Here is a 27,010-nt window from a genome sequence, read left to right as displayed (position 1 = left end):
CCCTCCACCCATTCAGAACTGAAGAAGCTTCTTGGATGAGAAGTGAAACACCTTTCCCAAGGAGAAAATAGTCCAGCTACCTTTTCAAAAAGCATGAGAAAACCATGACTTGGATGACTAAGAATCTCCATAGACATATTGCTTATATGATGATGTTCATCCAGTTAATGGGTCTGTCCACGATGTTTCCACGGGTGGCTGGTAAAGCCTATATGGGCACAAAATGGTGTGGGCACCACTGTCGCAGCACTTGCAGCTCAGGCTTTGTGGAGTGCTTGCTTCTCTTGTACTGTGGTGGTTCTTCTGTCCTCAGATGTCTGGCAGCCTTGGTGGATCAGCGTGCGGCATGTCGATCGATCTTGTTCCAGGGTTTCCCGGGAGGTGGTGTCGATTTCCAGGGACTTGAAGGAAGCTTTCAATGTGTCTTTGCATCACTTCCTTTGTCCCCCGTGCGATCGCTTTCCTTGAGACAGCTCACCATAGAGGAGCTGTTTGGAGATATGATGGTCTGGCATCCTTGCAACATGGCCTGTCCAGCGTGTCTGGGCTTCCATCAGCAGGAGGTGAACTGACAGCAGGCCTGCTCTGGAGAGACTTCTGTGTTGGACACCTTGTCCTGCCACCAGATCCTCACATTGCTTACACATGTAGGAAAGAAATGTAACTGTAGTTGTGTAGAAGATAGAATGTGGAAAATACTGTACAACGGGCTTCCTTTCCATTAAGGATTATGGAGAGATTCTTCCCTCCCCAATTTCAGCTCTTTCTGTGGCATTGAGCTGGTTACACATGGTGAGCATAATACATAACTCAACTTTTGTTTGCGCAGTTCAGAGGTGCCCCCACAATGAATATTGACAGCAGCAGGTTTCACCTCTGCCTGGTCTCCTTCTTACTGTAACGTTGTGCTTGGAAGCTCATTTCAGCTGAAACCGTTCAAGTGTAGCCTTCTCTATTGGGGTTTCTTCCTCCTGTATGTCTTTTTTTCTCCCTGTAGATTAGATCAAGGGTCAACTTTGTGTTCATTTTGATGTCCAAGAGAAATCCATTGAAGAATTCTTTAAAAAAACAAACAAACAAGAAAAGGTGCTGAATAATTCCTCCTGTTTTTTTCCCCAACAAGGAATGTAGGCTGCACAAGAGAATAAGAGAAAGGACATTTTTTGAAAAAAAATTATTAAAATTATCTTACACATACTATTAAATGGAAAAGTGGGGGGGAGAGGGGGGAAAACAGAAAAGAAAGTACTAATATACAAGTGTATATTCAAGAGTGAGATATAAATGGGTGGGGGAAAGAAAACATAGCTGGATAGATTAGCGAAGGACAAGGAATAAGAAAGATATTAAACTACATTGGGGTTTGTCGAAATACCAACCCAAGAAAACATAAATTGAGATTTGAAAGAGACACCCATAACAAAGAAAAAAGAAAGGAAGAGAGGTGGAGAGGAGGAAAGGAGGAGGAGGGAAGGAAGAAAGAGGTAAGGAGAGGAGGGTGAAAGAGACACCCATAACAAAGAAAAAAGAAAGGAAGAGAGGTGGAGAGGAGGAAAGGAGGAGGAGGGGAGGAAGAAAGAGGTAAGGAGAGGAGGGTGAAAGAGACACCCATAACAAAGAAAAAAGAAAGGAAGAGAGGAGGAGAGGATGAAAGGAGGAGGAGGGAAGGAAGAAAGAGCAATAGCAATAGCAGTTAGACTTATATACCGCTTCATAGGGCTTTCAGCCCCCTCTAAGCGGTTTACAGAGTCAGCATATTGCCCCCATCAACAATCTGGGTCCTCATTTTACCCACCTCGGAAGGATGGAAGGCTGAGTCAACCCCTGAGCCGGTGAGATTTGAACAGCCGAACTGCAGAACTGCAGTCAGCTGAAGTAGCCTGCAGTGCTGTATTTAACCACTGCGCCACCTTGGCACAGAGGTAAGGAGAGGAGGGTGGAAGGAAGGGAAAGAGAAGGAGAGAGGGTAGGAAGGGGAAGAATAGGAGTAGGAGAGAGGGATAGGAAGAAGGAAGGGAAAGGAGAGGAGGAAGGAAGGAAGTAGAAAAGGGAGGGAGGGAGAAAAAGAAAGGGAAAATAAGGTGTTGTTAAAACAGGCAGATGGGATGGTAAATAAAGCAAACTGAACTGCATATGATAACCTTTTAAATGAAATAACAAATGTATAAGAAGCACATTTGATTGATTGATGTTACAAACTGCTCTTCCTCCAAAACAAAATCAGGGGGAAAAATGGATAAAATTAAAATTGCTTAAACCATCTGTTAGGTAAGCTCCCCGTTGGGAGAGCGAGTGCGTTCAGAGAAGCGTTGTGAGAGTTGTGTTGGAGAACACACAAACCAGCATACAGAGACACTGCAGTTTAAATTGGCTTTTACTTTTGTGGAAATAGAGGTATCAAAGTCCATCAAACAGTCCAAGTCATACATGGATAAGACAGTCAGTCATCAATGTCTTTCAGTTAAGGGATAATCCAAATAAGATAGTCCATAATCATACAAACAGTCTGGTACTCAAAGTTTGTTAGCAGTTGCAAAACTTACAATAGCTCACGGCACTTTCTAACAGCCAGCTTCCAAAACACTCAGATCGGATCAGCCTAGCATCTAACAAAACAGAGAGCTAATTCTGGTTCCCTCTTATGGCCGATTGAGGAAACAGCAACTAATCACATTTTACAGCATGATTTAAAGAAACAGGTACAACATTGTTACATGATTTATATATTGCCAACCCAACCGTTAGATTATATTCCTAACACCATCCCATCTGGTTTGCACTCATTGATTGCTTTGTGTTATTTCCTCCAGCAACTTATGTCATATTCAACAATCAAAATTGAATTTTGCCTAAGTCTAAATATAACAAGGATGAAATCCTGTGTACTGTTATTCAGATGCAAGACACATTTGAGTGGTGCTGTTACAGGGTGCATCTTGAATCATTATCTATGTCTTAGTCTCCACAAGTGATTATCATGCATAGCACTTATGAATGTGGGGTCCCCCCCCCCTTTCATTTGCCTTCTTTTGTATTTCTGAAACTGAAAGTTTGGAGATATTTCAATATTGATAGAGATATTTGCTTTCTACAGCCAGTTTGGTGAAATGATTAAATGTGTTAGATTAGAAACTAGTTCCATTCCTGCCTTAGACATGATAGGTGACTTTGGCTCAATATGTTACTTTCATCCTAAAATGAAGTAGGCAGTGGCAAACCATTTCTGAAAATACTATCCAGAAAACTTTACTTCTCTGCATAGTCAGCAGGAGTCAATAGAATAGAATAGAATAGAATGGAATAGAATGGAATGGAATGGAAGCAGAATGGACCGGAGCAGAGCAGAGCAGAACAGAACAGCACAGCACAGAATAAGGAATAGAACAGAGAGAACAGAAGAGAATAGAATACTTTCTTTAGAATAAAATAAAATTAAGCTGATGGACCATGGCAGCAACAGAATATTATAGTATACAGAGATTTGTGCAATTCTGAATGTAAGGAGGATCCCTTCTAAGACAGTTTTCCATGTTACAGTTTTGTTCTGGACTCTGGTTTCTTTTATCTGACCATTGTCTTGGTTGTGATACTTTTTGCTTTTCCTCAAGGCTATCTTGTCTTCCAATTAAAGCCAAACTAACTGACGATTTGAGCATTTATTATAAAGCCAAATCTAGCAATAACTTACAAGGCAAACTATGAACTTTCTCACCAGCTCCATTTTATTAGCATATTCTGTCTACAACATCCTTCTAATCAATTCACCATATAATTCTAATATATTCCAAATCTATGTTTGAGACTAAACATGATCCAATCTTTTTAAAAATGTTTGCCTCAGCAATCTTTTTCTTTTCTTTTTTTTTAAGATGCACTGACTTTTGGAAAATTTGTCAAAAACACTTTCTCGGAGAGAGGGGGAGAGACAGAGAGAGAGGGGGAGAGAGGGAGAGAGAGAGAGAGAAGAGAGAGAGAGAGAGAGAAACATAAGGTATTAGACTGCACGTAGAAAATTTAATACTTCAGAGTAAATGGACTCTAAACATTATACAGGCACATTTAGCAAATATAATCTGACAAAATGTTTAGGTGTCAAGAGAATTTAATGAGAACCATCCAGAGAATTCTATAATCTTTCATTTAGCAATCAAGCAAGCATTTGAGTGTTTAGTCACACCTGATTAGTCTGTTATAGTAACTCCCCAATAATGTGGACCCGCACTGAATGTTATAGTTATGAATAAAGTCACCATGGAGTAACTGCCTTAAAAATATCAACATTATGCCGAAAGATTTATCGAGTGTACATACATAGCAAGGTGAATATAGCAAATATATCTTAAGAGATTGGCCTTAACCCATGAAAATGTATGAGTCTATTTATAGAACATCTCACACATTCACAATTTGAAATGGATAGTTGATGGCTTACAGAGGTCAGAGGGAAAAGCCTAGGTTTAAATGAGCTTTATGAATAAGTTATTCAATTTCTACTTCCTGAAGAAAATATTGTGGGCTGGGGATCTTTATTGCTTGCAGTGTTTATTTAAATATCATTGTAGGTTTTTTTTTTTTCATTTAATCTTAGGCGCCTTATGACTGTTTAATATCATACTTTGGAAAAGATGAATGAACAGAGAGACTGCAGTTAGTCCAGAATGCGGCCGCGTGAGCGATATTGGGTGCACCGAGGTACACCCACATTACACCTGTCCTCCGCGAGCTGCACTGGCTACCAATTGGTCTCTGGATGCAATTCAGAGGTGTTAGTTATTACCTTTAAAGCCCTACATGGCTTAGGGCCAGCATACCTTCAAGACCGCCTACTGCCACATACCTCCCAGCAGCCAGTAAGATCCCACAGATTGGGCCTCCTTCAGATGCCATCAGCCAGACAGTGTCGGTTGGCGGGCCCCCGGAGGAGAGCCTTCTCTGTGGCTGCTCCGACTCTTTGGAATCAGCTACCCCCAGAGATCCGGACCATACCCACTCTCATGGCCTTCAGGAAAGCTGTAAAAGCCTGGCTGTTCCGGCAGGCCTGGGGCTGTTGACCTCATTGTTGAGGTCCAGCCCCGATTAGAATGAATGCAACTGGTTTTGTGATTTTAAACTGTCTTTTTTTTCATTTTTTTTCTCTTTTTTTTTGTAAAAATGGAGAGTCCTTCGGGATTGGGCGGCATATAAATAAATAAATAAATAAATAAATAAATAAATAAATAATAAAACAGTAATAGCAGGGTTCCAATATTTTAGGGGGGGGGTTGACACAGAGAGGAGGTGGTCAACCTATTTTCCAAAGCACCCGAGGGCAGGACAAGAAACAATGCATGGAAACTAATCAAGGAGAGACCCAGAACTAAGCAGAAATTCCCTAACAGTGAGAACAATAAACCAGTGGAAACAACCTGGCTTTCAGAAGTTGTGGGTTTTAAAAAAGAGACTGGGCAACCACTTGTCTGGAGTAGTATAAAGCAGAGGTGTGAAAGTTGATTTCCTTGAGGGAAGCATCAGGATTGTGTTTGACATCGGAGGATCAGAGAGTTGGGTTGGGTGTGGCCATGACAGGCATTTGACATGGCCTCATTTTTGGCTGGCACAGTGCCGTAAGAGACCATGGAGGCTGAAAATGGCTGCCGGGGTGGGTGTGTCACCTTCCCCACCCAAGGGCTGTTTTGGTTAGCAGAGGCACTATGGGCCACTCCTTTGATATTTCCAGGCCAGATTTAAGCACCCTGCAGGGTGGATCCGGCCCTCGGGCCTTGAAATTAACTCCCTGGGTATAGGGTCTCCTGCTTGAGCAGGGGCTTGGACTAAAAGATCGCCAGAGTCCCTTCCAATTGTGTTATTCTGTCATCTGTTAACAAAACATACTTATTTGTTCTCTTTCCCTCTCCCTCCCTCCCTCCCATGGCTTAAGCCCAGGGTACCTGCGAGACCACCTACTGCCACTGGTAGCCCCCCATCGTCCAGTGCGATCCCACAGAGTTGGCCTCCTCAGGGTGCCGTCGGCCAGACAGTGTCGACTGGTGACCCCCAGGGGGAGAGCCTTCTCTGTGGGAGCACCTTCCCTCTGGAATGAGCTGCCCCCGGAGCTTCGTATAATCCCCGACCTCCGGTCCTTCGGACGCACCCTAAAAAGTTGGCTTTTCCGGCAAGCCAGCCTGGCCTGAACAAAACAAATCAAAGTATTGATTATTGTTAATTTTAATTTGAATTCTTTTAAAAAAATGTGTCATTGTTAATTTTTATTGGGTTTGGGGATATTCTATTTAATTTCTTTTTAACTTTTGTAGCATGTGTTTCTTTTAAGAGCCGAGGTGGCGCAGTGGTTAAATGCAGCACTGCAGGCTACTGCTAGATCAGCAGTTCAGCGGTTCAAATCTCACCGGCTCAGGGTTGACTCAGCCTTCCATCCTTCCGAGGTGGGTAAAATGAGGACCCGGATTGTTGGGGGCAATATGCTGACTCTCTGTAAACCGCTTAGAGAGGGCTGAAAGCCCTATGAAGCGGTATATAAGTCTACTGCTATTAATGTTGTACGCCGCCCTGAGTCCTCAAACCTCCCCCACTCCCTCCCCCTCTCTCTGTCTCCCCCCCTTCCTCCCTCCCCCCCTCTCTCTCTCTGGTAATGACTAGGCAAACTTAAAAAGAATTCAAATAACTTGAATGAGATTCCACTCTGTAGTCATTTAGGCCAAAAATCACTTGCCTTGCATCGATCAAACTTTACTTTTTTCATTACATTTATATTCCGCCTTTCCTCCCAGAACTCAAGATTTATTGCCACAGAATATTTGTAGGAGTTGTTAGATCAGAGAAGCAGCCATTTCAGAAAATGAAACAACTGGATTTCACAGCCAAATAGGGATTTGCAGCCTACGATGTTAACCTTGGAGATCTTCCCAATTCTACTCAAAAATGACTAATACTCCATGTGAAAGACACCTAAAAGGCTAGAATTTTTATAAAGAAGGCAGAGGAAAGATCAATATTTTTTACTCTCAGTTCATGATTTGAAAAACAGAATATGTAACCTAAGTGTAATAAATAAAAGGATATTGCTTTTTGATGTATTGACCTACATCAAACAGCTCAGTACATTTGCATAAAAGGTAAGAGCTACTGAAATGTGGTTAAGTTGTTTAACTAGGATGCGATAGATGCAGTTTTACATATGTGGTTGTTAGATTTCTTTTTATTATTATTATTATTATTATTATTAAAGCTTTTTAATTTTTAATTTAAAACAAATACAACATCCTTCTTTACATGCTATAGAAAGTGTATCAGTTGGTTACAAATAGACTTTTGCGCATCTCTTCCACAGTCAAGAAACATAGTTCATGTTAACTCGAGCATTTTAACTCAAATATTCATACATGTCACCATCATCATATATCCATTTTCATTTGACTATTATTATTATTAAATAATAATAATAATAATGATAATAATATTTTTTGTTTCTTAAACAATACATGCCCACACCAGTGGGGAAAGAAAAAAATCGAAGAAAAAGAAAAAAACAAAGAAAAAACAAAAAACAAAGAAGACAAAAAGAACAAAACAAAAAACAAAAGAACCCCCCCCCCCAAAAAGTAACACAGGTATATATCATAAAAAAAAAGTAGTCAGCTGGTTACAACATGTTTTGCTGCATTTCTTCCATTAATTCATATTATAATTAATTCATATCATAATTCATATTAATTCAAATATCTTAACTCATATGTTTACCATATTGACATCATTATACCTCCACTTTTAGTTGACTACAGTTATTTAAACATCCTTCATCCTTAACTATGCCAAAGGTTTAGTCCATACTAGTGGTTGTTAGATTTCTAAGCTATTCATTACCAGAAGCTCAAGAAAAAATATGTTTGGAATCGCTTTTTATTTTGTCCCAACAACAAAAATCTTGTGAAGAAGTTAGGCTAAGATAGAGATGGAGATGATGGAGACAGACTAATCAATGAAATGACGTCCCACCCGAAGTTGTGGGTACTCCAACACTGGAGGTTTTTAAGAAGAGATTATACAAACATTGGTCTGAAATGGTATATGGTTCCCTGCATGAGCAGTAGATCTCCAAGCTCCCTTCAAATTCTGTTCTTCTGTTACTCAATGACAGAGAAAGAAAAAGAGACAGACCGACAAAGAGACAGGAGACAAGGAGACAGAGAGAGATGTCCAACACCATTAAGAAAGTTCATTCTTTTTATGTTAACCGTCTCACCAAATGGCTTGTAATGGGGAAAACTGGAAGAAGTGTTGTTAAACTATATTGAGCTGATGGGGGAAAGGTAAGATATAAATCCCACAAATCTGTAAATATTGTTATCTAAAGAATTATTATACATACACACACAGACACACACACAAACACACACACACACATACATACATAAATACATACATACATACATACATACATACATACATACATACATACATACCAGAGGTGGGTTCCTACCAGTTGGCACCTATTTGGTAGAACCGGTTCCTCAAATCTACCGAACCGGTTAGAAGAGGTTTCCACCAGTGGATCCGGAAAGCAGGCCACACCTACAGAAGAGGTTCCAAAATTTTTTGAAACCCACCACTGGTCCTTGGATATGATTATTCTACACTATCATGCTCATATTTATAAAACTCAGTGCCTCTGTGAAAGGTAAGGATGACTACTGCGTTTGTGGTGCAATCAGAACATTGCATGTGTTGAAGTTGTTTTAACGCAAACCAAAGATGCCTTTTAAAAAACAAGTTTACATCATATTCTTATGCATGCCAGTGCTGTGTGTGAGGTAATTTAAGGTGGTTCTGACAAGTGTCGTCGGCATCTTCATATCCGGTCACATGGGCGGCAAGCCACTCCCATCTGGTCACATGGGTGGCAAGCCACTCCCACAAAGGAGGCCACACGCACAGAGTAGGTTCGAACAATTTTTGAAACCCACCACTGATACATACATACATACATATATATGTTGGAAGAAATGTCCTTCTGGGTTCGGCTCCAAGTGGGGAAAAAGACACTGGAGAAATGGAGGCTGCTTGGAAAGATGGTTTTAATGGTGGACAGGACCGCATGGCTTGAGCTCCTGATCAGAAAAGGGGGATCACATACTTCCAGATGTTGGGTGAAGAAGGAAAAGAGGCTGAGATGCTGAAAGTCCCTTGTTTTATACCCTCTCTGGGCTTTGATTTTGATCTTGTATCCTGATTGGTTGTCAGACTCCTATAGGGCCATGCAGGGGCAACTCTCTAGGCGGTCTTTTGAATCCAGGTTTGGTAGAGTTCTCAGATGCCATGTGGCGAGTTGACCAATATTATCATGCCTTAATCCCATCACTCTGGAGCTGAAGGGGAGAACTCTTTATTATGTAAAGTGGACTAGCTCAGGCTTTAATGGGTCATTGACAAAGGGGGATGGGTAGGAAGCTGCAGGCAGCTATTCTATATTTTAAAACATGTTTCTTCCTTTTTCACATCCAGAGAAATATTCTGCCTTTTCAATATTTCCTAGGATATTTCATTTTTCTGGGAGAGGGCTGGGTGATAACTTCCTACACATACATACATACATACATACATACATACATACATACATACATACTGTACATACATACATACACAGAGCTGAACAGGATTAATCAGTGGACTCCAGTATATACTTCTCTTGGAAAATTTAAAACTTTCTAAACTCCCATTATAATATTCAAAGTATGTTGATATATTTCCATACTGACCTTTATATAGGGACCTACCCTGTTTTCCTGAAAAGAAGATGTTCCCGGATAATAAGCTCAATCAGGCTTTGTTGTTGGCATGTTGTGGCCCAGCAGGAGCCGTTGGAGCTGCCACCAGACTCCGACAGCGAGGGGCCCTATGAGTCGGCTCTGGAGGATGTGGAGGACCCTGGACAGGGTTCTGACTCCGAGCAGGGTGCAGAGAGGCTGGTTGGCCACCAGGAGGCACCTGAGCCTTGGACCAGTGGGGAGGAGACAACGGAGTGTGATCTGGACATCAGCAGTGGGGAGGAGCCAAGGGAGTTGTTCCTAGATGCCTGGCACTGGAGACCTAATAGGCGTAAGGAACAATTACGCAGTTACAGGAGGTGATTGCACTCAGTTGGTGGTAATTAGGCTCCTCTCCAGACTATAAAAGGAATGCTTGTGCACACACCCCTTTTGCAGAAATCAACACATTAACGAATGTTGGAGAACAGTATTGTGAGTCTGGCAGACTGGATTGCTGCCAGGGCTTATCTGTGCTGGACTGCTGCCAAGACTTGTCTGTGCCGGTTTGCTGCCAAGGACCTGTCTGTCTGTTAATAAATTCCGTAAAGTATCTTTGGCTCGGAGTGTTTTGGTGTGGGACGAGGGGGGGTCAGAACAGTGGCATACACTAAAATAAGCCCTTCTCCCAAAATAAGCCCTCCCCTAAAATATTTAAACGCATGGGCAGCCAATTCCCGTCATTTTCTGGGGGGGGAGGGAGTAAACATTCCCCACATGCCCCACATGCATCTGCCATTCATGCGGAATGGCCTCATGGAGGCTGCTCAAACAAACCTCGCTACTGCGCCCCTTCTCTTAGTGGCAGCCGCAAAAAGAGCAGCAGGCCCAGTGATGCTAGGGCTGGTAAGAGGGTGCCAGAAACGGAGACAGAACTTCTGGCCCTCTCTGGATCAGCTGATCTGTGGGCCACGGGCCAAGGTTAGGGGCCCTCCTGCATCCTCAAAAATAATAAGACCTCCCCTAAAATAAGGCCAAGGGCTTATTTCAGGGGTCAAAAGAAAATAAGATCCTGACGTATTTTGGGGAAAATACGGTACTCTCTGGACGTTTTTTCTAGAAAACATTTTGCAAATCACAGAGGTGGGGAATAAATGGCTTCTCAATTTTACAAAGCAGAAGAGGAGAGAACTCACATTCCCTTTTCTGTCTTGCCATAATCAAAGTTCTGGAGCGAAAAATGCCACCTTTGCACATTCCTTGCATCAGATATTCAAGATTTCTGCTTGAAATGTCATCACTGTTGGACACTAGCAAGCACTGAGTTGGTCTAATGAATACAATTTCAATGGCCTGGTAAGACTATGAATATCAGAGAACTCTGAAACATTCCATTTTTAGCAATCGCCTGGAGTTAATACACTATTGCGTGTCTGCTTTTAATGCCTTATTAGTTGTCACTAATATAAATTTAGTAGTATAATTTTATGAGCAGCAGATCTGTAAAAAATAATATGTTCATTATACTTTACAGTATTAAAAAGAAAAGATCAGATCATAATGAAACATGATTTTTCCTTAGAGAATAGAATAGATGGAATGGATTAGATTAGATTAGTTTAGTTTAGTTTAGTTTAGTTTAGTTTAGTTTAGTTTAGTTTTAGTTTAGTTTAGTTTAGTTTAGTTTAGAATAGAATAGAATAGAATAGAATAGAATGCATTGAAATGCAGAATAGAATGGAATGGAATAGAATAGAATAGAATGCATTGAAATGCAGAATAGAATGGAATGGAATGGAATAGAATAGAATAGAATAGAATAGAATAGAATAGAATAGAATAGAATAGAATAGAATAGAATGCATTGGAATGCAGAATAGAATGGAATGGAATGGAATGGAATGGAATGGAATAGAATAGAATAGAATAGAATAGAATAGAATAGAATAGAATAGAATAGAATAGAATAATAACAGAGTTGGAAGGGACTTGGAGGCAGTGGTAGGTTCCACTGGTTGGAATGAGCTTGGCATTGTCCACATGGACATGCACAGCACGTGCTCACATGCGAGCAGCACACGCATGTGTCTTACTGCTTCGTCAAGCCTCCACACTGATCCAGCTGCTCAGCGTTGCATTGCGCAGGCACTGTACATGCCATGTGCATACGCAGAAATGTTGAAGACTTAAAAGACCGGTAAGAAGCTCAGGCAGGTGGCTCTGGAGCACCATACCAGAATTGTATCCGGTACTCCGGGCAAGCTCCAGTACGCCCTTACCGGGGCATACTGCCTGCAACCCACCACTGCTTGGAGGTCTTTTAGTCCAACCCCCTGCTTAGGCAGGAAACCCTACACCACTTCAGACAAATAATTATCCAACATCTTCTTAAAAACTTCCAGTGTTTGAGCATTCGCAACTTTTGGAGGCAAGTTGTTCCACTGATTCATTGTTCTAACTGTCAGGAAATTTCTCCTTAGTTCTAAGTTGCTTCTCTTCTTGATTAGTTTCCACCCATTGCTTCTTGTTCTACCCTGAAGTGCTTTGGAGAATAGCTTGACTCCCTCTTCTTTGCGGCAGCCCCTGAGCTATCTCCCCTAGTCTCCTAGTCATGTCTTCCCTAGTCCTTTTTTTCATTGGTTAAGTTATGTAATTCCAGGAATTACATAATTCAAATTACATTAATAATTAATTAATTATATATAATTAATAATTAATAATTAATAATAATTAATTACATTAATCCAAAAGGTTAATTTTAGCAATACAAAATAAATAAAATAATGACTACATATTTTGGCAGTTTCAGTTCCAAACAAGTATTGGCCAATCAACTAGGTTTCATGGTCATAGACAAGAACTAGAAGACAGGGGTGGTGATAGATATAGCTGTGTCATGGGACCATAAAATCAGGAAGGAGGAGTATGAAAAGCTGGAGAAGTATGAGGGCCTGAAGGAGGAACTAGAAAGGAACTAGAAAATAAAGGACAAAGTCGTCCCAATGGTAGTAGGAACATTTGAGGCTCTGACTCCTAAGCTGGGAGAGTGGTTCCAACAGATTCCAGGAACAACATCAAAGCTCTCTATCCAGAAAAATACAGTGCTAAAAAGAGTTAAGATCCTGCAAAGAATCCTTAAACTCCCAGGCTTCTAGTAGAGGACCTAGAGACTTAATAAGACAGAAACCACTCATAAATTTCATTATATTACTTTTCTTTCAAAATATGACATTTTAGACTAATTTTGTTGCTTATTTTTAAAGTTGGGAGCCACCAAAACTTGAGGTCATAGATCTCATCTCCGGTTGCCCGTTTAACACCCCATGGGAATTAAGCTGTTGGTTTGGGCTTCAAGCTCAGCAATTTGGTTGCCAACATTTCTTCACCATTCAAGGAAACATCGCCAGTGCGCTTTGAGTACAGTTCTGCTCTCTAGCCTAGAGGAAAACCAACTCAAAGCACCCTGACGATGTCTCCTTAAACAGTGACAAAATGTTTGCAATCAAATTGCCAAACTCGGAACTCCAACCAACAGCCTAACTACCAACCCAAGCTACTAATATTCCCAACCCCATGAGAATGGCAGACTTCAAAAGGAGGACTCCAAAATGAGTAATACGGACAAAACAAGGTCGCAAATCACAAATAAGCCAATTACAATGAAGCGTAAAATTGTAGAAAAAGCTTGGGGGAAACAAATGCAAAATGAGATGTAGAGAGAAACATTGCATGAGAAAGGAAAGCACAATCTGCGAAGTCTTCCCCAACCCCTTTTTTCCCCCCAAGAAAAACGATCCACCTGATTCATGAAACGGGGGCCATGCAAAGAAGGGGGAATTGAATTCTTTATTATGGCCAAAGGCTGCAATATAAAATAGCCCAGAAGAACAAAGATTCCAGTCAGGAGGCATAATACATAATAAAGCAGACAGGAAGGTAAAAACACCAGGAGAGAGACCTGGGCTTCCAAACAAGATTGGTTGTCTTCTTGTTGCTGGACTCTGCATGGTGGCTTGCAAAAAAAATAATAATGTTGCTACAGGATAAGCAAAGCCAGCTGCCTGCCTGCGAAGAAATCATCCAAGTGCTCTGGGAAAGCTCACCGACAAAGGCATAATAAGCTCCTGCACTGATAAAAATGAAATGTAGCGTATTACCAAGCATACCCAACTGATCCCACCATTCATGAGCCTCAAAAGCAGATACTCTCCTTATAGAAACCGTAGGAAGGCAGATATACGAACGATTGGAAAAGAACAAAAACAAGACCTCTCGTCTAACATCTTCCTCTGCACAGGACCTAGTGCGAGGCAGGTGTTTGTGAACCATAAATAAGAAAAAAAGGAGGGTGGCAGATGGATACTTATTTATTTATTTCTTTATTTATTTGTCTTGTATGCCGCCTACTCCCGGAGGACTCCAAGCAGCTCACAAAAGACAAGGGAAAGGGGGAAAACGCGACAAAGACAACATATTAAAAACAAAACCAACATTCACAATTTCTGTGGAGGTAGATGCTTCTCAGCTCCCCCCAGCCTGCTGGAACAGCCAGGACTTGGTGGCTTTGCGGAAGGCCGGGAGGGTAGTAAGGATCCGGATCTCAACAGGGAGCTCGTTCCAGAGGGCCGGAGCTGCAACAGAGAAGGCTCTCTCCCGGGGAGTCGCCAGCTGACATTGGCCGGCAGATGGAATCCGGAGGAGACCCAACCTGTGCGATCTAATTGGTCTGAGAGAGGTAATCGGCAGGAGGCGGTCTCTCAGGTACCCAGGTCCGATGCCATGTAGGGCTTTATAGGTAGTGACCAGCACCTTGAAGCGGATTCGGAGATTGGTTCTGTTCCACCAACTCTAATTTTTTCTCATGTTGATAAGGAGAGTCCCCAGAGGGCATGAGGATGGCATCAGTGCTATCAGATTGTCTAGCTTTGAGAAGACCGCAGCAACTTCAAGCTGAGTTATTGTTTCCCTTCAGATATGGAAATTCAAATTGCTTTCAGTTTTGTTCAGGGACTGCTGGATTTTTTGGAGGGTGAAATCTGAAAAGTAGCAACACCAAACCAAATTTATCTGAACTTAGAAACTAAGAAGGTTGGCCTGATTTCTACTCAGAAGAAATATCACCAGATAATCCAAGGATTAGAGGGGAAAAAACATATATCAGGAAGAGGCAATGGCAAGACATTTGCATATCCCAAAGCAGGGGTGAAATGCTACTGGTTTGGATCGATTCGCCAAAACCGGTCGTAAAAAAATGCTACCGGTTTGGGTGAACCATTATTTCCGACGATCAGCTGGGTGACGATCAGCTGTGACACATGATTTATATTAGCTAGAATCATTAGATTTCCTGCTTTCTAGTTAATCTAAATCGTGTGGTACAGTGGATCCCCCCCCCCGCTGTTCTACTTACCTTTGCAGACTCGGAAGCAGTGGTGGGATTCAGCCAGTTCACACCTATTCGGGAGAACCGGTTGTTAACTTTCTAAGCAGTTCGGAGAACCGGTTGTTGGAAGAAATCTCAATTTGTTTCTTTCCCCACTTTAAGGGCTAATCCTGTAAGGAAGGCAGAAAGGAAGCATTCTGGTGTTGTTTCTAGACTAATTTTTATTGCCCTGCTTACAGAAACTGCCTCTCTTTTTAACCCTTATTACATTGTAACAGCTAAGACGAAGCGCCCATCGATGTGAGTGACGTTGAGTTGGCCATGCCCACCCAGTCACATGACCACTGAGCCACGCCCACCCAGCTGATCATTACGGCAGAGAACCGGTCGTTAAATTATTTGAATCCCACCACTGCTCAGAAGGCTTCAAAATGTTCCTTTTTTAGCACTGTGCAGGCATGCCTCAGGTGCACATGTGAGTGCAAAGCACATACTCGGTAGCAGACTCACCAAATCGGTAGCAAACTTCAGACGATTACACCACTGTCTCAAAGGTAACTGGACTTTTTTTTCCTTCTTTTCTTGCCTGAAGATGTTTCCCTTCTCATCCAAGACACACTTTCAGTTCTGAATGAATAGCAGAGAATGAAAGTTTGCTTCTTCAGCTCTGGATGAGTTGTCAAAGAAAAAAACAGAAACTCCAATTGGCTCTTGAAAAAGCAACTTTGAGACAACCATGACCTGGATGGCTGAGAATCTCCATAGACAGTGGAGCAATGGAAGGATTTATATTTCTTGCAGTCATTGATATTCCTTGATGACTGTGAGAAATATAAATTCTTCCATTCTCACTCTGTCAAGACTAAAAAAAAGCTTCTTGGGCTGATCAGCAAAATAACTTCAAGGGGAAAAAAAAAAATCCAAGAAAGTCCACTTGCCTTTTGAAAAAGCACCTTTGGGGCAACCATGACTTGGATGATTGAGAATCTCCATAGATACATTTCCATATCCAAAAAGGCTACATCTTCATGTCCATGTCCACAAAGAAAGAGAAAGCCCTTAGGTTTTATTACACCACACACAATTGCAGCTTTGTTGAAAATGGCATCTTAACTAGTTTTCGTGTTTATCCAAACGACTGGCATTTTATTCTTAGCATCCATCTACATGGCTTTCTAGAATCATTCTGCTAATAATCTGTGACCCAACAAAAGCATGCACAACAAAAGAGCGCCGACAAAACTGTGTCGCTAAAACCACAACGTCATCAATGCGCTGACAACAGCGTGGCGACAGAAAGCCGATTTAAGTTAAGGTTAGGGTTAGGGTTAGGGTTAGGGTTAGGGTTAGGGTTAGGGTCAGGGTCAGGGTCAGGGTCAGGGTCAGGGTCAGGGTTAGGGTTAGGGTTAGGGTTAGGGTTAGGGTCAGGGTCAGGGTCAGGGTCAGGGTCAGGGTCAGGGTCAGGGTCAGGGTCAGGGTCAGGGTCAGGGTTAGGGTTAGGGTTAGGGTTAGGGTTAGGGTTAGGGTTAGGGTTAGGGTCAGGGTCAGGGTCAGGGTCAGGGTTAGGGTTAGGGTTAGGGTTAAGGTCAGGGTCAGGGTCAGGGTTAGGGTTAGGGTTAGGGTTAGGGTTAGGGTCAGGGTCAGGGTCAGGGTCAGGGTTAGGGTTAGGGTTAGGGTTAGGGTTAGGGTTAGCATTACGTTTAGGGTTTGGGTTAGCATTACGTTTAGGGTTACTTTTAGGTTTGGGGTTAGGTTTAGTTTTACAGCGCCCTTCTGTCGCCGCGCTGTTGTTGCCACGATTCAACACTCATTCGTCGGAGCGCTTTAGAACTCATGGTTTTGTCACCGCGGTTTAGTCGGGCGCGGTTTTGTTGTTCGCCCTTTTGTCGGTGAACCTAATAATCTTAAGAGGTGATACATTACAACAGGTGTATTTTTTATGATGCTGCCACTTTTTCAGATCATGAATTTTAAGCTCAGCTCCATAGTTCTTCCTATTCTGAATCAGACCTGAAAGCTACCTATTACAATAGCAGTAGACTTATATACCGCTTCATAGGCCTTTCAGGCCTCTCTAAGCGGTTTACAGAGAGTCAGCATATTGCCCCCAACAATCTGGGTCCTCATTTTACCCACCTCGGAAGGATGGAAGGCTGAGTCAACCCTGAGCCTGTGAGATTACTGCTCCCTACTGGGTCCTGATTCTTCTGATGTGCGTTTTCCCAGTCCTTTGTTAACAGACCTATTTTCCTTCAAACTACTAGTTCACCAGGTGGGTGAATTATCCAGAAGAATGAGCTAACTATCTCCTTTGAACCACTGGGTCAATTTCCAAAAGAAACAAAAAAAAATGGTGCTAAATTGTCTTATGCTTCTTGCCTGAAGGATCAGCAGGAAGAAAATTAACTTTTGATTGAAATAACTGTTAGTTAGACAATAGCATGTCTAGAATACATGAGAACACTGATTTGCTGCACCTAAAGTGCTTGGCCTTGTAAATTGGACATTGGGAAACCATTAATATTGTCTGGAATAACATGTCGCTGGGCTGTAATTCTCAAAGATAAGGCATTTTCTATAAAGAATTGGGCTGAATTATCAAGGCGTTAGTGGCTTTCAACCAATATTTAAAAATGCTACTTTAATAGCTTTTCTATCAATGCTTTATGGTATTGGCTAAAGAACATGCACTCAAAATGTTGATGACCTCGGTGAAATTACAAAAGAACGTTTCTCAATATATTCTAAATGGAGGGAAAAAATCAAAAGGAAATCTATGTGAATCAATCAAGGGGAAAACGTCTAGTAATAACTCTTTATCTGCTTGGTCAGAAAAATTAACATCTTTACTGCCATTCACCAGCAAACAGCATTATACTCCATTAAGATTACTTTTGTTCTGGTTTTGATCACTGGTCCATTTCAGAACAATGGCCTTAAAAAAAAAATGGCTTGAAAAAAAGGGTTTTTTTTTCCTTATGTGAGTTAGAAGTTGATGGTTTTCAGTTGAGTGACACGGCAAGGTCTGGAGGTTCAATCAATCACACACATATTTGATTTCTTGACCAAGCAGATAGTGTCATTGTTCAACTACCTCTCTCTCTCTACCTCTCTCTCTCTACCTCCCTCCCTCCCTACCTCCCCCCCACTCTCTCTCTTAAACTCATAAATCATTTATTTGTAATCTGTAGAGAAATCATTTTTGCAGACTTCTTTAGCCTGGCCTTCAACACTAAATCCAGCATGAACTGCTGAGTTGCAAACGTAAACTAAGAATTTACAAGTAGAAATGTTTACCAAAATAGCAATAGCAATAGCAGTTAGACTTATATACTGCTTCATAGGGCTTTCAGCCCTCTCTAAGCAGTTTACAGAGTCAGCATATTGCCCCCAACAACAATCCGGGTCTTCATTTTACCCACCTCGGAAGGATGGAAGGCTGAGTCAACCATGAGCCGGTGAGATTTGAACAGCCGAACTGCAGAACTGCAGTCAGCTGAAGTAGCCTGCAGTGCTGCATTTAACCATTGCGCCACCTCAGCTCAGTGTCCACAAAGAAGAGAATATATCCAATATACTGTACGTAGTTCAGGGTTGAACTGTGGAGTTCTTGGTACTCTCTCAACTTGGTTATTGGATTGCAGATGTTTTGTTACCTGACTAGGTAACATCTGAAGTGCTTCAGTTCAGGACTGCAGATGTTACCTAGCCAGGTAACGAAATATCTTCAATCAAGCAACCAAGGACACAGTGCACCCTAGTCTCTGCACAGAAACGTTTGTTAAGTTATTCTGTAGCTATTCCACACGTGCTTAAGAACGGAAGTTTATTTACGACTGTGCACACTTCTTTTAACAATTTATGGTTTTCAAAAAATGCTGGCATTTTTTTATTCATAACTAAAAGAAAGGAGTCACCGAAGTTTGTCCTCCAACTTCTTTTCCTATTTAATATTTTATAAATCAAAAGGGTAGGCTGTCTCCCTCATAGATATGCTGGGTGGCGTGCAGTTAAAAGTAACCCAAATAAGAAGCAAGTGATTAAAAGAGAATTAAAATAGCAATCATATCAATAATGATTTCCAACAACAGAACAATCTTTCTAGCAAAGTTGAAGAAGCTTCTTGGATGAGAAGTGAAACATCTTCAAAAGGAAAAAAAAGGAAGTCCTGTTGCCTCCTGAAAAAAACACCTTTGGGACAATCATGACTTGGAGGACTGAGAATCTCTACAAACCTTTCTAACAAACCATCCGACATCATTAAGGGCTATTTAAAAGACAGCTGGTTGGGGGAAAGAGAAGTTAGAGTGCCTCAATTCCATCAGATAATGTTATTTGAATAATGGGTCTTGGAGTATACCATTATCACTCTCTTACCAGGTGGGCAGAACCTCAGAACTATGGGCCAGCTGGATTCAACCCAGTTTATTGCTTCTTACAATTGAGGCTTAGAGATTTTTGCTATTCTCTTCATTTTTTTTAAAAAATGCATTATATCATTGATTTTCTCCTCTTTAATGAGATGGATGCTTCAAAATTCTGGAATTTGGAAAGTGTTATATGGCATTGGGAAGACTTTTTTTTCTTGTTTCATAAATCACAAAATTGCTCATTCTTGAACATCAATAGCGGAATAATATTACGGGTGATGTTATGATGCTTTTGCCATGCTAAATATGGAGATATAGAAATAAAGCTTCCATTACCGGAGCCCTGCTATTAAAGCCTCTGCCTTTTTCAGTATCGTGAAAGCCTAATATTGGGTTTTATTGTCAATGCAACAACACTTATGAGTTGTGAACCGTTGTCAGTTATTAACTCATCTGGAATGTACGGTAATCAAACTGTGACTTGTAGTGGGTTATTACATTGCGGTACGATGTCTTCTGCAAGAGCTCAATTTCAAAATAATTTGAGTGGTAATCTTTCATATTTAATTCAAACAGATTTGCCACCAACCTTGAATCAAGGGCACTTAAAAATAGCCTGCTGTTTAAATGGCAGCCTTTTGCCCTCCCCTCCCCCAATTCATTGGCGAAATTTTATACTTGGTGTGATTAAGTTGGAGTAGACCAAACTGGATTGAATAGTTCAGCTGAACACACACAAATTCTCTCTCCCTCCTTCACCCCTCTTTCCCCTTCCCTCCCTCCCCCCTCTCTCTCTTACACACACACACACACACACACACACACACACACACACACACAGACTTTACATGGGACAATTCACTTGCTCTGCTTTGATTAAAATGCCCCTTTAAAATGATCGAAACAGCACCTTACTTCTTGATGTCAAAGGACAATGCTGCTCCACTTTGATCACAATGAGAAGATGACTTTGAAGTGTACATGGATGGCCCTGTATTGAATCAAAGAGGCTGATCGAGACAAAGCAGTTGCCAGCAATCCAACAAGAGATGCTTACTGCTGACATTTCCAGAACAACTAACTTCATGGGATCTTCAAGAATGATGAGGTATACAGGTGTAATTGAGTGACAATGCTATATCATAGCCAGGCTCAATCCACCAGAATTCAACAAGCAATAACCAAATACTTTACAGAATCGATCTCACTCTGATGCTATTGTCACAATTGCCACGAAGATAACATCAACTCTGTAAGATCAGGCATCTGATTCGATCATTTGGTTTTTTGTGATAGGGTCTTCTTTATCTTTCAGAGTTCAACTAAACATCTGTCCATAATTGTCCTTTGATTGCATAGGAAGTATTGTACAATGAAGGTTGTACAATGTCTATGGAGATTCTCAGTCATCCAGGTCATGGTTGTCCCAAAGGTGCTTTTTCAAGAGGCAACTGGATTTTCTGGGTTTTTTTTTCTTTGAAGACATTTCACTTCTCATCCAAGAAGCTTCTTCAGCTGAAGAGTCTTCTTGGATGAGAAGTGAAACGTTTTCAAAGAAAAAACCAGAAAGTCCAGTTGCCTCTTGAAAAAGCACCTTTGGGTCAAGATTGTACAATCTGAAATACTTGGTTTCTGAGGAAAGATCTAGATGGAACCAAATTATGGATGGATCAGAACTCTACAGCAGATACAACCTATTTTTTTTAATTGATTCACCTCTTGATCCTCTTTTAAAACATGTTTGATTATCTCTAACCAATGCTAGTCTTATGACTATCACCTTATGATTATGTGAACATGACTATACCCATGTTGCTTGTATCTTTCAACTTATATTGTTTTTATTTGTTTCCTAGTACGATTTGATAGCTTGTTAGTAACCTTGACTATCACTAAGTGTTGTATTTTTTTAAATTCTTGATGAATGTATTTTATTCTCCTTATGTACACTGAAAGCATATGCACCAAAGACAAATTCTTTGTATGTGCAATCACACTTGGCCAATAAAGAATTCTATTCTATTCTATTCTATTCTATTCTGTTCTGTTCTGTTCTGTTCTATATTTTTTTTAAAAAAATGGGGACAAACATTAGTTGGTGTGGAGGAGAAATGTTCACAGTTGCTTATAAACGATATCATGCTTGATTTTTAGCAAAGTCTAAACCAGTGATTTACACTGGTTTTAGAGAATTGAGAAGTCAATAATTCATAGCAGAGAATCTAGAAACGCATCCAGGAGGCTGTGTTTATGCCTGTGAGCCTCCCAACAAGCTTTTTATATCTTTTCCCCCCTTACTTATTATCCGATACACAAGTCCATTTTCTATTGTTTTTAATAACACAAGCTGTGCTACTTGCCATGAAATTTATGCCTTTTTTTATAGGCTTATTCAGCTCTGATGAGTAATTTGAAAAGTTGCAGGAGCTGATGGCTTGTTAGCACAGCTGCCGAACTGCTGGTGAAGAAATCAATAAAGGATTGCTCCAGGAGTCCATTTTGTAAGTACAAAATGGGGGAAATTGTACCTTGATTCATAAACAGGCTTTTTCGTACCTATGAATTTAAGGACTCCAAAAAAGAAGGAACACTCACATCGGTCAACAAATGTGAACAAGAGATAAGATCCACTGAATGAATTACAAATGCTACCAAATCGAGTATCATTAACAATAAGTAAAAAGTAATAAGTAATAAAAAGGGACACAGTGGTTCAGTGGCTAAGATGAGCTTGTTGATCAGAAATTTGACAGTTTGGCAGTTCGAATCGCTAGCACCACATAACAGAGTGAGCTCCCATTACTTGTCCCAGCTTCTGCTAACCTAGCAGTTCAAAAACATGTAAAAATGTAAGTAGAAACATAGGAATCACCTTTGGTGGGAAGGTAAAAGCGTTCCATGCGCCGTTGGCATTTAGTCATGCTGGCCACATGACCACAGAGATGTCTTCGGACAGCGCTGGCTCTTCAGCTTTGAAACGGAGATGAGCACCGGACCCTAGAGTCGGGAATGACTAGCACATATGTGTGAGGGGAACGTTTACCTTTATCTTTAACAATAAGTAAAAAGTTGTCATCTTTTGTGTCTCTACATCCAAGACCTAAAGAAACCCAGACATCTTAACCATGCTTTAATTGATGGCTGGTTTTTTGTTTGTTTGTTTGTTTTCTACAATTTCCTTTCAAAATAGGCAAACCAACATTTAACTGGAAAAAATGATGAAGTCACATAAGGATAACTTTAAAAGCCCTTTTCTTTTATTACATTTTATCCTTAACAAATCCAAATAATCTATATACATTTCAAACTAATGCTTACTATGTGTGCAATTAAAGAACCAACAGAAATGTGCAAATCTATATAGGAACCCAGGGTACCTTAAAGTGATGAGAAATGTCCAGGACTATAAAATAAAATTCAATGGTGAAAAGAGTAAGGTTCTACATTTAGGCAAGAAAAACGAAATGCACAGGTACAGTATAGGTGATCCTGTGAGAGGGATCTTAGAGTCCTAGTGGACAACCATTTAAATATGAGCCAGGAGTGTACAGCAGCTGCCAAAAAGCCAACACAGTTCTAGGCTGCATAAACAGAAGGATAGAATCAAGATCACGTGAAGTGTTAATACCACTTCATAATGCCTTGGTAAGGCCACACTTGGAATACTGCATTCAGTTTTGGTCGCCACGATGTAGAAAAGATGTGGAGACTCTAGAAAGAGTGGAGAGAAGAGCAACAAAGATGATTAGAGGACTGGAGACTAAAGCATATGAAGAACGGTTGCAGGAACTGGGTATGTCTAGTTTAATGAAAAGAAGGACTAGAGGAGACATGATAGCAGTGTTCCAATATCTCAGGAGTTGCCACAAAGAAGAGGGAGTCAAACTATTCTCCAAGGGACCTGAGGGTAGAACAATAAGCAATGGGTGGAAACTAATTAAGGAGAGAAGCAACTTAGAACTGAGGAGAAATTTCCTGACAGTTAGAACAATTAATCAGTGGAACAGCTTGCCTCCAGAAGTTGTGAATGCCCCCAAACTGGAAGTCTTTAAGAAGATGTTGGATAGCCATTTGTCTGAAATGGTATAAGGTTTCCTGCCTAGGCAGTGGGTTGGATTAGAAGACCTCCAAGGTCCCTTCCAACTCTGCTATTGTATTGTATTGTATAATGCACCATACAATTCCCTTATTCTTTCGTATTTAACTAAGTTTTATATGTGCAACCATTTGCTATATGCACCAGAACGTCTCTAAATATGTTTCTAAGAGTGGGTGCAGAAGGATTCTGGGATACAGATCCCCATATGGACCATTAAGAAATGAAATCATTGCTTCAGACAAAGAACATTTCATTATGGATAGTACTTGAATAAAATTGAGAAAGCTCAAACTGCCCAAGGAGCTGTTGATTCTGTTCTACAGAGGAATCATTGAGTCTGTCATCTGCACCTCTATAACTGTCTGGTTTGGTTCTACAACCCAACAAGACAGACAGAGACTTCAGAGGATAATCAGAACTGCAGAAAAAAACAATTATTACCAACCTGCCTTCTGTGTTGTGCTGTGCTGTGTTCTGTTCTGTTCTGTTCTGTGCTGTGCTGTGCTGTGCTGTGTTCTGTTCTGTTCTGTTCTATTCCATTCTATTATATTTATTATATTAACAGAGGAATTATTGAGTCCGTCATCGGTATTTCTATAACTGTCTGGTTTGGCTCTGCAACCAAATAAGAACTTTGATGGATAATTAGAACTGCATAAAAAACAATTGCTACCAATCTGCCTTCCATTGAGGACCTGTATACTGAATGAGTCAAAAAGAGGGCTTTGAAAATTTTTACAGACCCCTCGCATCCTGGACATAAACCGTTTCAACTCCTACCCTCAAAACGACGCTATAGAGCACTGCACACCAAGACAACTAGACACAAGAACATTTTTTTCCCAAAGACCTTCACTCTGTTAAAAAAGATAATTCCCACAACACTGTCAAATTATTCACTAAGTCTGCACTACTATTAATCATCTCATTGTTTCTATTCCCCATCTCCTCCCACTTATGACTGCATGACTGTAACTTTCTTGCTTGTATCCTTATGATTTATATTGACTGTTTCCTAATCTGATTTGATTGCTTATTTGTACCCTATGACTATCATTAAGTGTTGATTCTTAACAAATGTATCTTTTCTTTTATGTACACTGAGAGCATATGCACCAAGACAATCCCTTATGTGTCCAATCACACTTGGCCAATTAAGAATTCTATTCTATTCTATTTTATTCTATTCTATACAAGTAGCATTTGTATTTACGATTTACCTCCCTAGTACTTATGACCCAGTTACAAAATCCAGTGTTGATGTGAACACATTTTATAATATTGTTTGCCAAAAATTGGCATTTACTTCCAGTAAATGAGCTGTTTTTGTTAAAAACAGACCATAACAAACAACTGGTTTCCATAACAACATAGCATTTACTTAACTTTTTGTGATTTGCTTTTGGACCATGGAGTTTGATTAATGAGTGTTAAAAAAAAAAGGATTGTAAAATCAGATCGGTCATGTGGTTGAACCATTTTATGACTGTCACGACTTTACAACTGTAATTGTCAGGCTCCATTGTGGTTATAAATTGAAGACTACCTGTTAGGTTCATCCACAACATTTTGCTATCCAGGAAATGGTTCTTTTAATCACAAAACCAGCAACATCTGCAGAAGGAAACAAGGGGAGAATTATAAGGCAGAATCATGAAGGAAGTCTCACCACTTCTTGTGAATGCAAAGGACTTTCTAATGATGTCACTGTGTTGCTTTTGGAGAAAGGTCTCATGAACTATTGCCTTCTGAGATCTACGACATTGTTTAATGTATCCTGGAGACAGTGCCTTCCTGGACCTTCATGAATAAAAAGAATGCTCCAACACTCTCGGTGACATAAATTTATACATGTTGTGCTCATTAGCATACAAAACAATTTGCTGCCTTCACTGAAGACCTGCAGAATATGAATTACAACCTAAAAATAATAGTAAACATGATCCAAGGGCTGGAATATAATTACCCTGCTATAAACAAACTACAATATTTTCTCAAGATTTTCCACTGTCTGACACTATGGGAGGAGGTGTGTGTGTGTGTGTGTTAACCAAAACCGAAGAGTTTGGTAGCATCTTTTTCAATCAACTATTTTCTAAGACATGAGCTTTCATGAAGTGCAACATATTTTATTAGATGTATGGGTGGGGTTTACTGATCCCCACAAGCTAACCAGAAGAGATCTCGAATGTTGAATGAATGTTGGGTTTTTACTGCTAATTATTTTAATCACATTTCCTTTTTATGTTTTGTCCTGCACTCCCCTCCCCTATTATTGTAAGCCGCCCTGAGTCCCCTCAGGGAAAAGGGCGGCCTATAAATATTTTAATAATAATAATAATAATAATAATAATAATAATAATAATAATAATAACAACAACAACAATAACAATAATAATAATTAATAAAGATCTGGGAGGTCTTCTAGTCCAGTCCCCTGCTCAAGCAGGAGACCCTATACAAGTGGATGTCCAGTTTCTTCTTAAAAACCTCGAGTGATGGAGCACCCACAACTTCTGAAGGCAAGCCGTTCCACTGGTTAATTGTCCTCACTGTCAGAAATTTCTCCTTAGAATCGGAGTAGAATAGAGCTGGAAAGGGTCTTGTAGTCTTCTAATCCAGCCAGCAGCTCAAGCAGGAGACCCTATATTTTATTTATTTATTTATTTGTCTTGTATGCCGTCCACTCCCGAAGGACTCCGGGCGGCTCACAATAGACAAGGGAAGGGGGATAAATAGACAAAGACAACACTTTAAAAAACGCAACATTCACAGTTTCCATGGGGCTGGATGTTTCACAAGCCCCCCGGCCTGCTGGAGCAGCCAGGACTTGGTGGCTTTGCGGAAGGCCGGGAGGGTAGTAAGGGTCCGGATATCCACGGGGAGGTCATTCCAGAGGGCTGGAGCTGCAACAGAGAAGGCTCTCCCCCGGGGAGTCGCCAGCCGACATTGGCTGGCAGATGGAATCCGGAGGAGACCTAACCTGTGAGATCTAATTGGTCTATGGGAGGTAATCGGCAGGAGGCGGTCTCTCAGGTACCCAGGTCCGATGCCATGTAGGGCTTTATAGGTAGCGACCAGCACCTTGAAGCGGGTCCAGAGACTAATGGGTAGCCAGTGCAGCTCGTGGAGGATAGATGTGACGTGGGTGTACCTGGGTGCATATATCATTTCAGACAAGTGGTTGTCCAATCTCTTCTTAAAAACCTCCAGTGATAAAGCACTCACAACTTCTGAAGACAAGCTCTTCCACTGATTAATTCTTCTCCTTGGTTCTCGGTTGCTTCTCTCCTTGATTATTTTCCACCCATTGTTTCTTGCCTTGCCTTCTGGTACTTTGGAAAATAAGTTCACTCCTCTTTGTGGAAGCTCCTTAAATACTGGGATACTGCTATCATGTCTCCCTTAGTCCTTCTTT

Source organism: Thamnophis elegans, chromosome 11 (assembly GCF_009769535.1).
Source record: "Thamnophis elegans isolate rThaEle1 chromosome 11, rThaEle1.pri, whole genome shotgun sequence".
Taxonomy (NCBI): Eukaryota; Metazoa; Chordata; class Lepidosauria; order Squamata; family Colubridae; genus Thamnophis; species Thamnophis elegans.
The sequence above is the reverse complement of the archived record's forward strand: the minus strand, read 5'-3'. Positions refer to the sequence as shown.